We start from the raw sequence: 15,326 nt of genomic DNA on the forward strand, positions 1-15,326 counted from the left end.
TTTGTTTCTTTTTTCTTGTGCGAATCGAAGGCATCGTTATTCGACATTTGTCTACATTTATCATATGTTTATTATCGATTTCAATGGAAAAAGGCGGAAATAAGGGAAGTATCTACTGTATTTCTCATGTTTCATTTTCATCTCTTTCCAGAAAATGGCTTCGCATGACGAGTTTGCTTCACATTTTGCGAAGCCTGCGAAGCAAAATCATCATCTGAAGTATTATTTTTGTCCAGAAAATAACTTCGCAAAATGATTTTGCTTCACATTTTGCGAAGCAAAATCATCATTTTTTTAAGCTTATTTTTTCTTCCCAGATCTTTCTGCGAAGCAAAATCATCCTCCATTGCTGAGGTTTAGGGTTTAAGGTTTGAATTATTGTTGCAATCTTGTTGTAAATTTTGATAATGTTATTATTATTATTGTTGCAATCTTATTGTTATGATTTTGATAATGTTATATATCACTTCGCATTTTTCGTAAACTGCGAAGCCTGTCAAGGTAAATACTATTTCAATACATGATTTTGCTTCGCAGTTTGCAGAAACTGTGAAGAAAAACTCATTATGTAAAGTAGTATTTACCTTCACAGGCTTCGTAGTTTGTGAAACTGTGAAGAATAATCATGTACTCAAGAGGGATTATCATGGGAAAAACGTATAAAATAATAAAAAAATGGAGTACCAAGTTCGCAATAAGAAATATTTTACATATATATGAGTCGATAATTAAAAACGGAGTGCCAAATTCGCAAACTAAGAAAAAATCGAAGAGAGAAACGATAAATAGTAATAAATTTCTAAGTTGTTATATATATATGAAAGACATTTTGGGATAGTCATAAATAAATAGTCTATATAGGTAATGACTTGGGTAATTGATCTAAATATGTAAATGAGCCTCCTATTCGATCCAATTTTATAATTTTTCCTAAAAAAACACATCCTCTAACTTGATATTGCACTATTTGATAAGCTTAACTGTTTTTTTTACTGTTAAGCTTAACTGTTTTATACATAGAAGTTAAATCCATTTTCTCCTAATAATCACATGTTAATTTATTCCTTATTTCAATTCCTTTGCTTTTTCATTTTTCTTTTCCTCAAAATTATCGAGGGGTAAAATACAAAAAATACTCATAACGTAATCGTTAGAATCAATTTTAGTCTAATATTGACGGTCAAATGTAATTTTACCTCTAACTTGATAAATTTATATCAATTTCATACATCATGATAAAATATAGATATTTCTTTTCTAATTCTACACTAGTTGCATATCAGGTGGTACTAAAAAATTATATTTTTTATAATTTAATAACAAAATTAGAGATTAATATTTTTAAATTCAATAAATATTTAAATTTTTTATCTTATATAAAATATACTTTTAAAAAAATTATTTGTTTTTTACGTCTATTCGTATATTTATAATCTATTATTAATTAATAATATCTCATATTAAAAATGTGGATAATAAAATTAATGATCGGAAAATAATTCGATGAATTTTTCTTAAAACTAATAAATTATTTTTTAAATGGAACAAACTGCAATGTGTTAGCGGCAAATTTATTCTTTACTCCCAATTATCAATATCTCATGCCTCCTCTGTGGCTGGCAATTTTGACTCCCCGGTTAGCTGCCGCTTAATTTGATCTATACAGTAAATATTACTCGCCCACTACCACCAATATATACATAAATTCACTTTTTTCTTTAATATATATAATACATAAATTCACTTTTTGAATATAGTCAAAATGCAAATTTTAACTTTAAGTAACTATTGTTTTCAAATAATAATAATAATAAAAAAACTTTAAGTAACGGTTACCTGCTTACCATATTTTAATTTAGGGTAAATTTTAAATAAAACCCACATAGTTTTACTAATTTTTAGATAAAGAACTGTGATTTATTTTTATTTTCAAAGTAAGAACTGAGATTTTCAACTTTAGCAAAATAAGGACTTTTTCGATTGATACTATTAAAATCACCATTGACGACTTCAAAAATGACATATTTTAAGAACTACTAATATTCTAAACAATTTTAATTCTTCATCTTTTTTTACTTTGAGATTATTTAGATGTTGTTTGGTAAAGAGAAAGAAAGTTAATGTTTAGATAGAGAGAGAAAGTTCCAAAAAAGATGATTTTTGAAAATCCGAAATGTAGTTCCATAGCAAATATGACATTGAACAACTTTAATTTTTGAAAATTTTCATTTCCAGATCGTTAAAGATGATTTTAATAGCATTAATCCAAAATGTCATTGTTTTCTTAAAAATGTGAAACCTCAATCCTCGTTTTGACAAAAAGTAAATCACAATCCTTTATCTGAAAATTAGTGAAACCACGTGAATTTTATTTGAAATTTACCCTTTAATTTATTGTAGTTTAAATTTTTTGAAACAAATTAATTGTTATATTCATAAAATTATGTAATTTTACTTTATATATATATATATATAAATTTTTCGATTACTCGGTTCGAGGCTCGTCAGAACCTTTTAGGTAGATCCTCTCCTAATTAAAGTTTTCTGCATACACTAGGACTCAAACCCGAGATCAATAGCTTAAGCGACCTGAGACCCTTAACCACTCACACCAACCTTCATTGGTATGTAATTTTACTTTTAATGCTGATAAGTTGGGCTAATTTTATACATTATTAATAAAAAAATCTCTTCCCAACCATGAATCTTGTTATCTCAACTGCATATGTACATCCACAGTTCAATGCAATTTTAAATCTTTTTATTTATTATTAGACTCGGTTCAATGATCTCTAAAATTTGTGCTTAGTCCTAAGATGTAAATAGAAATCTTTAAAACTGTATTAAATAAAAGTCAATAACACAATTAGATTTTAATGTATTGTGGAAATTTCACTATTTGGATATCCAAGCCCTTCCTCTTAAGCTTTTTGAAAATCTGCAAAATAGAGGAATTGTCGGTGGTCCGATATAAGTACTCTGATGTTTAAGTTAGAATCGTTATTAGAAAATGATAACATAAAAGAGCTCAAGTTTTTGATATACCTAGAAGATTCTCAAAAGCCCAATATTTATAGGTTTTTCTTAATCCTATTAGGATTTTGCATGTGCATCATTTTCATTGGTGGATGTCCCAGTGAAAGTCTTCTACATGCTTCACCTCTTGAGTGACGTGTCTATGCCATCATATCCTTGGCACTACTTTGACGGTCATGCATCCATCAGGCGAGAGTTAGACTTTGTTATTCGGACTAAGGTTCTTCACCTAATTTAGACATTCGAAACCGCCTACATGAGAATCTCTCGTTCAGATGTTTCATGTATGGTTCTACGTACCTCATCATGACCAAGTCTCACTTATAGAACATATTTGTTGGTTCTCTCTTGGGTGTCATTCGGGAGCCACTCTTAATAGACCTCTGCATGGCACGTATGATGAGCTTGTTTTGGTGGCCCATTTGATAATATTTTTATGTTACCAGAAGCCCTCGTATAATAGGAAATGACGCATTGTTTATATTTCGGTTTTCATGCTTCTTTTGCTAGGGTTGTAAGTTCAACGAGAGGTTATTATAACTATAAATATATTTTTTTAAAACTAGAAATATTTATTAGTTGTCTGCTTAATTTATGAAACTGGTAAATTTATAAATAAATTAAGAATTTTAGTGAATTGTTCGTAATTTTTTTGGATAGGGATTCACATAACATGCATGGACCCGTACGAAATGGAGATGAGTATGAAAAAGTCTCCGCAACTTTCAAGGCTTTCATTTCCTAACATCGGCGATTATAGTAACAAAAATTTATTATTATCAATTGGAATGGCATTTTAATTTCCTAACGTGAGCGATGAATACATCTTTTTTCATGGTTTGAACTGAATATAATCGAATGACATTTCGATTTGATTCGGTTCTAAAGATATGATAACATCCGAAATGTTATTAAATAACCTAAAGAGTAAAACTCCCAGGAGTAAAGAAGATGTCAATATCTTAGCCGGACACGTGGAGAATGTGATGCGCAAGGATACGTACGCTATGGAGATTCGCCTAAAGGGATACCACTTAGGCGAATATGAAGCCTTACAAGGGCGGATATGTACGCCATAGAGGGGAGAAAATTTGATGTCCTCATTTCGGTGTCTCCTTCCATGTCCCTCTTACAAAAAGTGGTCTCTTTTAATCAGGTGGGTCCCTTTGGCTCATAAAATACATTATTTTAATTAAAAGGGACCACTTTTTGTGAGAGGGACATGGAAGGGGACACTAAAATGGGGACAACAGATTTTCTCCCGCCATAGAGGACCGCCCACAAAGTGTCAATTACTCATCATTAAGAAGCCTTGAGCGTTATAGCTAGACAAAAAAAGTGTAATCAAATAAGTAAAGTAAAATTGGAATCAGTAAATTAAAATTTATTTTGTTGGGCTTCGACAAACTCGCCATATACGTAAAGTAAAATTGGATTTTAATTTGTTAAATACAATTACGTGCATGCTATACACATAATTATAAATTAAAACAAACCTAGACCCAAAATCCTAAAAAGATGCAAGAGAGGACCCGGTTTGTATCGGCAAATTGAAGCAAAATAATTAAATAGTCAACGTATGATATTATGATAGTACCGATTTATTGGGCGTGACATGGTAAGATCACGTCTCTTCTCTACATGTAATCGGAAAAACGAACCTAAATATTTCCGCAGACCATCATTATCAAAACTAAATCGTATAGAATCAATCTAAATGAACATGACACTCAATCATGCTTACACATACACCGTAAGAAAAGATGATTGGTGGTGACTCGAAACGGAACGACCTGGCCACATGCCTCGCAGCGATAAATTGTAAACCAAAAAGTTGAAAAATGGAAGTTATTTATCATTTCTATTCAAGTGATAGAAAGTTAAAGGACATTTAAATGGCACACACACTTTTCTTATGTCCCGTTAAGGTTGAGAACCATAAAAAATAAATAAGATAAAGTGTTTAATTCACTCAATATATATGTATATATAGTGTTAATGGATAACGCGTTTTTGACATGTCATCTCATTTGTTTGCTTTTGTTGACTGACCCGACAATCTATCATTGACCAATTCATTTTTGCCATAATCTTCTTAATTATATCTGCTTAATAAATCCGGAGCAGGGCCCTAGGGTTCGGATACTCCGGCCGTCGAAACCATCATGATCACGACGAATAGTTTTGATTTTTTTTTTGATATAAAATTGAGGTTATTGTGGTTTGCGGCCTTCTGTTTCTAAAAAAATTTAAATTAGATACTGAAATAACACCCTCAAAATTAGTCCAGCTTCTGTTAGGTTTTTCTAAATCTCAATTTTTTTTTTATCTTTTAGACCCTCTTTAAATCTAAAATTTGAATTCTTTTGGCCTGTTAGACCCTTCTTAAATCTAAATTTCTAATTATTTCAGTATGCTAGGCCTTCTTAAATCCAAATTTATAAATTATTTTGGTCTATTAGGTCATTCCTAAATCTGATTTTTTTTATTAGACACGATTCTTTTTAGATGTTAAGAATCTTAAACATAATGTAGCTTAATTTTGAAAATTTTTACATTGGCACTTAAAAATTGGTTCTTGACCACTCAGATTATAACACGTATATACGAAAAAAATTTGAACAAATTCGATTTAGCAAATTTTTTTACACACCAATGTAAAATCGGCCCCTAACCGAACAATCATGTATTTTCTACTGATCCGAAGTACATCAATTTAACCAAAACAACCTGAGTGCCTCTAAATTTATAAAGTGTTTCGTTACTCTACTCAACTTGCTTTATAGTTGTTTATTTTTTTTGGTAGGAAAGGGAAAGAAAAGACAAACAAAAAGCCAAAAACAACCTAACCCGGGATTAGCCTAGGAAAGCTAACCCCCACCTCATCCTCCAAAAGAAGAGAAGACAGGAAATCAGGTGGAGCAGAGAAGGTTGAGACACCCAACATCCTCACATGGCCCTCATTCGCAAGACGGTCCGCCACCCGATTCTGCTCCCTGTAAATATGGCAGAAGCTAACGGACTCAAAAGAAGAGCAAACCCTTCTAATTCCTTTAATTAAATTTTTACTACTTAAGCAAACAGCTCTATTATGAGATATCATTCTGATAGCTTTGTAGTTGTTTATTAACTACTTCAATTTGTTAAAATAAATTGATGATTTCTCGAACTTTCTTACAATTATCTACGTCTTTGGATTTACTTAAAGTGAATATACATTTTAATTTGTCTAAATTCTCCATTGTTGTGCCACGGTGGAATTAAAAGCATAATACACTAGTATCCTATTAAGTTTATTTGATATTAATAGAGCATCTCTAAAAGACTCTTAGTTCACTCTCTAAAAATAATATAAATAATGGACTCGTATTGATTTAAGAGTGACTAATACATATTATCTCCAAGAATGCTCCTTATATTCACTCTTTATTTATTATTTTATCATTAAAATTATAAATTATTGCTATATTTACCAATAGTGAGATGAGAGAGACTCATAACAATAAATTATTAATAAAAAATGAAATAACGAAGCACTAAGATGTGAAGAGAGACTTTCTATTAATAGAGCATGGAGAGACTCTTAGTGATTTGAGGAGCCATTAGAAGGCTGTTGGAACTGGTTTTTATTTCTCTTTCTTTAAATTTTAACTTAAAAGTCAAACTAAGAGTTTGTTGGAGATGATGTTAGTTCTTAATCTACATGATTGAATTTATTTACTTCATAATATATTAATAAATAATTGCTTGTAAGAAAAATTTAAAACAAGTCTTCTTAAAATGTATAAGAAACAAATAAATTGTAAACCATGCAATGTGATTGATTTATAAATATAATCTCCCTAATTTAAAATTTTGCAAATAAAGATTTTATATTTTGTGAAATTTTTAGTTAAAAAATCTGTAAATTAATTTTTCGATCAAACAATATTTATACTTTAGTTAATTTATAGGTGTTCGCTATGGTTACTTTGTTTTTTACAAAGTACCGTTACTTGGTTTGGTTTTCACCATTGGATGATAGAGCATAAAATTAATCCAATGGTGAAAACCACACCAAGTAACGGTACTTTGTTATTTATAAAATCACACATTATATTTTGGATAATTTACCAATTACATCTTTTGAATTGGTCCAAATTGCTCTATTTAGAGGTAAATACTAACAATTTTTGATAAAATGATTAAGTTTAGAACTGTACAAAGCATATAAACCATTTAACAAATTTATAAACTACCAGGATTATCTTTACAAATCGGTCAATTTATTTTTATATTTTTTCTTAAAACTATTAAATAAAAATTTATACTAAAACAGAGTCTAATAAAGTTTTTTCTTTTTGTGATTTTCCCCCACTATTTTTTTGTGTGACAATTATAGACTTTGACCTTATAATGTATAATATTTACAAGTCACGTGGACATTTCTATTATCAGTAAAAGCAAGTCATGTGAACATTTAATAACAATTTAATTTTAACTGTTTTTATAAAGTTTATGTTTAGATTTTGGGGTGTTTGGTTACCTACTTCTAATCTCATGTTTGTCTTTTTACTTTAAAATGTAAATGCTCGAGCTGCTTTACCCCTTCGGGCTCTTTACGTATTTGATTAGACACCTCTTGTTTTCTTTTTATAGCTGCAAAGTAGTTTTTATAAAAGTAGGGAATCCATACTTTTGGAAAAGCAACATTTTCCAATAGTAAACAGCAAACCGTATTGCAAACAGTAAACAGTAACAACAAACAACATATAAACCAAACAGGCCATTAGACGATAATCAGTAACTAAACCCAACAATTTTTGGCTTTAAAAAAAATATAAAAAATAAAATAAAATAAAGAAAGGCTTAATACATTATTTGCTCGTTGAACTTGTCTAAAAAACTTGATTAACTCCTGAACTTTCAAAGTGTAACTTGCATAAAATATCCAATTAGCCCCTTAAATTTGTGTAAAATATAATCAACTAATCACTCGGTTGTAAAAAAGTAAGCCGCATGTGGAGAATGCATTGCACGCACCTTAGAATATTATTACATAATTCATAAAATAGATTAAAAATGAAGTTCTTACTTATTTAACCGTAAAACTTGTCTTCTTCAACATTAGAACCGCATACCCAACTTTGGCCGTTTGATTTTTTTTAAGACGTGTGCAAACATATTCCGTATTTAACTTACTTTTTTATAAGTGAGTGATTAATTGATTATAGGGTCTGTTTGGTACAACTGTTAGCTAATAGCTGTTGCGGTTGTTGTTAGCTGTTTGTAGTTGCAGTAAGCTGTTAGCTGTTGCAGTTAGCTGTTTGTTATTAGCTGTTTAATTACTAGTGTTTGGTAAAATTATATTGAACTGTTGCTGTTCAGATTTAAAATGTCTAAAATGGACACGTTTTAAATTAATCAACAATGAAATTATAAAAGGAAAAATATGAAAAAATGCCCATAACGTTTACAACTAGGAATAATTTTACTCTTAATGTCTAAAATGATGCAATTTTACTACTAACATTGGCAAGTTGGGTCAATTTCATATATTACTAGAAAATATAGATATTTTATTTTTTATTCTACAACAATTGCATATACCAGTAATTCTAAAAAAGAGATTTCATATTTTTTTGTGATTTAATAATAAAATTGAAAATTAATATTTATAAATTCGATAAAATATTTGATTTTTTTTCCAACTCGTACGGAAGACAATATATTTTTTTATTTTCTTTAAAAAAAATTCACATCTAATCATATGTTTGTGATCTGTTATTAACGATGATAAAATGATGCATATGTGAAGTGTAGATGACAATATTCATGACTAAGAAGACAGTTTGATAAATTATTTTTCAAATTGACCCAACTTGTCAATGTTATGGATAAATTTGCCTTTGGCTGCCAAAATTAGGGATATAATTGTACTATTTTAGATGTTAAAGGTAAAATTGCTCCTAGCTATAAATGTTGGGGGTATTTTTGCACTTTATCCTATTATAAAATAAAAAATGTGTTACACAAATTAATAAAAATAATCTATATAAAAATTTTATTGAATGCAACAAAACTTTATTCTTCCGGTAATTATGTTGTAGAAATATAAATAATGTTAAAGAATAAATATATTTTTAGAAATAAGAAGGATAATTCTGTCAATAACAACCAACTACAAATAATTGTTTATGAAACGATCCAAATAGGAACTTTTCGTGAAACGCTCCAAAACGCTGCAGTTTCCAGAGAAAATGTTAAACGCTGCGGTTATATAAACCTAATCAAACGCTATATTTCCTGCGGTTTGGAGTGAAACGCTAAACGCTCATTCGAAAAGATAAAACAAACACCTTCTATATTTTATATAAATTCAGAAGACTAACTAGATATTTTATACAAATTAAAAGGATTATCGGAGCATTTAAAAAATTCAGGAGACAAATCAATTTTTTTTTTTTTTTTTAATAATCGCATCTTGGATGTTAGGAATCCCACCTCTCATAAGCTAAGTACTAATAAAAATATATTTAAAAAAATAAAGGTACTAATAAAAATATGGATACAATAAATAACAGATAAATTATATCCATAGCAACTAAACATTACTTGTTTTTACGGTATAATCATTCAACCTCAAAATGTAAATAAAAGCTATTGAATTTTATAGTATGTTTTAACATAAAAGTCACTGTTACGGACCATATATTATGATATTTAAATTTGTCATAGATGATATATTATATTTGTTTTTTTGAGTTTAAATTTGGTATTCAAAGAAGAATGATTTTAGATAATAAAATGTTAACCATGTAAAATTAAATATATTAAAGGCTGTTTAAAAAAAAATTAAATTGAGCTGTTCGACGAGCTTCAAGCTCGAGCCGAACTTCAAAATTCCAAGCTCACCGAGCTTCGAGCTTGAGTCAAGCCCGATCTCCGAACTTCTCGAGCCAAGCCGAGCCGAGCTTTGCCCCTGTTCAATCTCAGTTTGTCTCGGTTGCACCCTACCCATCTCCAAAGACTAATCCCTTATTTGAAAGGAAGTTAAAGATAACATAAGTAATGAAAATGTATAGTACTAGATTCACATTGTTAGTGAGTTTTGGTTTTAGAGAAGATAAAAGTTAACGGGAGTTAACTTACCTCTAAACTTAAACCTTCAAATTAAGGGTTAATAGAGTAATTAAAGTTTTTTTAATAGGAGCTTCTTATTTACAAGGCTGACTCTAGTATATTAGAGGCCCTAGACGGTTTTAGTGTTTCAAAATTTTTTAATATATACATTTTATTTAATTAATTTAACTGTGTCAAGAAGAACTAAATAAAGATCAATTTTTTAAGGCAATTTGAAGACAACAAAGAAGTTAACAACTACTCCTCCTCATTCCACAATAGATGTCTTTCTAGAGAATTTTTTTATTCCATAATACATGATGTTTTGATTCAATCCATGCACATTAATTAGTGGATGAAATTAATATAAGGGTAATAAAATCTTTTAGTTAAAATTAATTGCATTTCTTAATTTTTGTGTTTTAACATTAAAAGACATCTATTATGAAACAGAGAAAGTATATTATTACGAAATAAGGTACAAGTTTAGCCATATTGTTATTTGGAAAGAACAAATATATCATCCACGTACAAAACATTGCAATATTAAGCCTAATGTTTGCCAGACGGTTCAATTAATGAAAGATGTATTTTTTTCCTTGTGCAATTTTATGTTCTAGCTAACCTTCAGTCTTTAGCGTTCTAACCACTCAATAAGGTTTGAAAATTCACATATTCTGTTAATAAAAAACTCACCTTCTGTTAATGAGGGTTGAAATTTAACTCTGGTAAATTTTAGGCTTAAAATTATACTCTATTTTTTTTTTGTACATAAACGCCATATTCGATATCCCTCAATAACCATATTCATAAAAAAAATTTAATCTATTTATATTATCATTAATGAAATAAAATTTTGAAGGCCCTGTCATGCTAAGAAATAAAGGCTCATTTTTAGTTGTGGGTCATAGGGCAGGCTTCAGGCGGGCAGCTTTATCTGATCAAGGGCATGTGTGTTATTGTCGACTTTCGATTTTATTTTAACAAGTTGTATTCTTATTTGAAATATATTATTACTATTAAATTCAAGGGTTAATTACAAAAAAACTACCCTGTAGTTTGGACTTTTTGCGATGTGGTACCTGTGGTATTTTTTGTTACAAACACAACCATGTGGTTGTCACCGTTAGACAAATAAAGGAGACGGTCAAAATTCTGTTAAAAAGATGATGTGGCATAGGGGCAATTTGGGAAATTCGATTTTTTTATTTTATTTTTTAGTTTTTTCTTTCTCTCTCCTTCTTCATCGTGTTCTTCTTCTTCTTCTCCTCCTTCATTTTCTTCTTCTTCTCCTCCCTTTTCTTATTCTCCTCCTTCATTTTCTTCTTCTTCTTCTCCATTTTCTTCTCCTTCTTCCTCCTCTCTTCTTTTCTTCTTCCTATTTTTTTCTTTTTAGTTTTTTCGTTTTTTTTCGTCTAATTTTTTTTTCTGGAATTTCCCGATTTCTGGAATTTCCAGAATCTAGAAATTCCAGATTTCTGGAATTTCCCAATTCTGGAAATTCCAGATTTCTGGAATTTCCATGAATCTAAAAAAAATTAGAAGAAAAACAAAAAAAGAAAAAAATAGAAAGAAGAAGAAGAAAAGGGAGGAGGAGGAGGAGGAGAAGAAGAAGAAAAGGGAGAAGAAGAAGAAGAAGAAAAGGGAGGAGAAGAAGAAGAAACTAAAAAATAAAAATAAAAAAATCGAATTTCCCAAATTGCCCCTGTGCCACATCATCTTTTTAATAGAATTTTGACCGTCTCTTTTATTTGTCTAACGGTGACAACCACAGGGTTGTGTTTGTAACAAAAAATACCACAGGTACCACATCGCAAAAAGTCCAAACCACAGGGTAGTTTTTTATAATTAACCCTAAATTCAAATATGGGATAGTAATTATTTATAAAAATAATTTTTTACAATTAAGATTTTAATATTATTATATTATAATTAAAAATAATAATAAAAATTAGATCAGGCAGGCGCTTATGTCGGCTCCCCTTTGGAGCCTCCCCTACTTATTTACATTCTAGAAACTCTCAGACATGGTCAAATTTTAACTTTCATTTCCATAATTTCCATCCCACTTCCATTATCTCCTCTAACTCACACCTCAATTGACCTCTCAACTTCCAAACAAAGGCTAAGAGTTCGAATTCACTATCCCATCTCTAAATGCTTTGAGAATTGTAACAAACACTGAGATTTATTTCACTACATACCATAAGAGCATCATCAATAATGTAGCATTGAAGATGCTAAATGAACGTGAAAAAGATGAATCCATTAAATATCTCATGCTGCTTAATTAAGAAGTTATATGAATTCTTAAATATGTGAGGCAATCCTAAATTCGATCCTAGTTGTCATTCTCAACACTCTAGCCGCCAAGAAAACCTTCAAGTCCTTTATCCAATTTTGGGGTTCTCTTTCAACTTGTCGTCGGAAGATAAGCCCCTTATTTGCATTGTTTTGCTTTATTTTTACTAAAAAAAACTTTTGACCGATCTACCACTATGGTATATTTGATCATTTCTCTTTTGATTTGGAGTGTATTGTTCTATCTACCTATATGATAAGTTTTTCTAGTGTTTTATCTCTTTATATAAGTGTTATCAAGTTTTTTTCAGTGTTTGGCTACGATACTGGAAAATATTTTATAGTGTTTGTTTTTGTCAAATGAAAATATTCTCCTATCACTAACTTAACGTATATAATGTTATTTTATATTTATGGCATAATGCATACCCAGCCCCCTAAAGTTGTCCGTTTTGTTCATTTAACCCCCTCACCTTACGGGACAACCCTTTAACCCCCTAAACTCCATAAAAATGGTATTTCTCACCCCCTTAACTTGTCCATTTATCCCCCCAACTCATAGAATGTTCTATTTACCCCATTAACTCCATAAAAGTGGTATTTTTCACCCCTTACAATCCGTTATCGAAGCCTAAATTGATAACTTTTTTTAAACGTTAAACCTATATTTATGTTTTCCATAAAAGTGGAACCTAAATTGATACTTCCCCAAAAATCATAGGCCCATTTCGGTACATTATCCTTACATATAATGTATTTAACTTGTTTATATTAATGTTCTTGTTATTTGTATTTTTTATTCGTTCTTTCTCCATTCAACTTTTTTTACTACTATAAAGGGATAAGAAATACCATTTTTATGAAATTAAGAGGGTAAATAGGATCATAAGTGGTGAGAAATACCACTTTTATGGAGTTAAGAGGGTAAATAGGATATTCGATGAGTTGAGAAGGGGTAAAATGACAAATTTGGACAAGTTAAGGGGGTGAGAAATACCATTTTTATGGAGTTTAGGGGGTTAAAGAGTTGTCCCGTAAGGTGAGGGGGTTAAATGAACAAAACGGACAACTTTAGGGGGCTGGGTATGCATTAGGCCTATATTTATTTATACTTTTTTATCTTCAACTAAAAGTTGGGTAAATTACACACATGTCCACTGAACTTTACCATTTTCACATTATGGCCACCTAACTTCATTTCTTCCCAGTATGGCCACTGAACTTTACACTTTTTAACACCGGTAGCCACTCAATTTTAACCAACTTCTCAAAATGACCGTTAACGACCGTTAACGACCTCAAAATGAAAATATTCAAGAATTAAAGTTGTTCAGAACGATATTTACCATGAAACCACATTTTTTATTTTCGAAAATCACATTTTTTGGAGCTTTCTCTCTCTAAAAATTCACTTTCTCTCTCCTAACCAAACACCACCTAAATGACCTCAAAACGAAAATGTTCAAGAATTAAAGTTCCTTAGAATATCATTAACACTTTGGATTTTTTATTTTTAGCCGTCAATGGTCGTTTTGAGACATTAAGTGGCTACAGGTGTTAAAATGTGTAAAGTTCAGTGGCCATACCGGGAAGAAATGAAGTTCAGTGGCCATAATGTGAAAATGGGTAAAGTTCAGTGGCCATAGGTGTAATTTACCCACTAAAAGTTTATATATTATAATAAAAAGGGAATAATGGAAAAATGAGAAAAATGAAAAAACATAAAAAACGAAAAAATATAAAAAATGTGAAAATAGTAGAAACGAAAAACGTGAAAATGAAAAATGATATAAACCTTAAAAACAACAAAACAAAAGTGAAAAGGAGAAAAACATAAAAAAGTGAATGGAAAAACATGAAAGACAGTAAAAACATGAAAACGATAAAAATGTTAAAGACAGAAGAATAAGAAAAGTGGAAAATCGAGAGAAATAAAACACTAGATTTGATGATAGTTTTGTAGCACTATTTGTGGTTGTCATATATTTAATAGGCCACGTTATTATACATTTTGAAGCAGTGTTGAACTAGTTTGGTGTAAATTTTTAAATGCACATGTTATTTTCATTTTGGGTATCATTCATGAAAAAACATGAATGTTTGTAACAAGAAACTTATGTCCTATTATTACTCATTGATATCAAGCGAATATAGTTCTGCTATGTGGCGTCTGAGAGGTCTAAATCAACTCTCAAAGATAGAGTGCACGTGGTATCTCCTCAACAAAGTAGAATAGTACGACAGTGCATTATGTCATTTTCCCTTTCACATGACACAAGATACATGACAGACATTTTTTTTCGTGTCGTCTGAATTTTTTTCGTGACAGTTGATGCGCGCGGCGCCTAGTAGGTTGTATAGTGGATGTGGTAAATGGGTATAAGTGTAAGATGTGTGTAAGTGTGCTTTAACTCTACTAGACACGGCTACTTATGGAATGAAAAATGTGGAATACAACCAAGCCTAGTACATATGAAGAGTACAAGCTAATTAGCAAGTAGAAAGGGAAGAATCGGCCCTTGGAACTAGCTAACCGGACTCAAGGCAGTCTCTTAGGTCTTAGAGGTGGAACTCTCGAGCTTGGTGGAAGGGATGGAACGGAACTTCGACGGAGTGACGGAATAAGTGAACAAGCTCTCAAGGTGGTAGGGTTTTGTTATATAAATTCTGAATGAGGAAATGAGTGCTAATCACTCTTATTTATACACATCAAGTTCGGAGGCAATCATAAATACACAAGTTACAAGTAAGAATTCACATTGTTTGTGCAGGTTTCACATGGCACGCCCCGCGTGGAAGGGAGGACGCCTCGCGTGTCTGTCATTTAACTCATTCCGTTGATGATTTCTTCACACATGGACTGATTTCAGAGTTGTTGACTCAACCAC

The sequence above is a fragment of the Euphorbia lathyris genome, chromosome 7 (genome assembly GCF_963576675.1).
Source record: "Euphorbia lathyris chromosome 7, ddEupLath1.1, whole genome shotgun sequence".
Taxonomy (NCBI): Eukaryota; Viridiplantae; Streptophyta; class Magnoliopsida; order Malpighiales; family Euphorbiaceae; genus Euphorbia; species Euphorbia lathyris.